This window comes from Frankliniella occidentalis, unplaced genomic scaffold, assembly GCF_000697945.3.
Source record: "Frankliniella occidentalis isolate FOCC.00 unplaced genomic scaffold, Focc_3.1 Scaffold400, whole genome shotgun sequence".
Taxonomy (NCBI): domain Eukaryota; kingdom Metazoa; phylum Arthropoda; class Insecta; order Thysanoptera; family Thripidae; genus Frankliniella; species Frankliniella occidentalis.
This window is the reverse complement of record NW_026267522.1, coordinates 172,117-172,566: the sequence shown is the minus strand read 5'-3', so window position 1 is coordinate 172,566 and position 450 is coordinate 172,117.

Sequence of the window (450 nt, the reverse complement as noted above, 5' to 3'; positions counted from 1 at the left end):
GCCAAAGCTATGCCTGCAGATTTGTTGACTAAAGGTTTGCCTGCTGATAAACTCAAAATTTTTAAATCTAAAATTGGTGTGTTATAATTTGTACCTTTGAAATGTTAACTTTAAATTTTGCTCATTTTAACAAATTTTGCATTAATTACGTTATCATATTGCTGTATTTTATACAATGTTGTTTGTTGTAATATTTTATATGCTCAATTTTGCTGTTTTGTTCATTAACTAAACTGCTGCATTTAATTGTGATATAATGATTATCTTGTTCCTATTTGAGAGATTTATGCACCTTGTATATTTTGCTATGATGTGTATTAATTTATTTATTTTCACCGTTCTCATTAAGGGAGGGTGTTGTTATTACTTAACCGTTCGTAGTCATGTTAATGATCACTGTCTAGTTTGCCATACTGTCGTCATCAGCAGTCTTTTGTCACAACTTATATA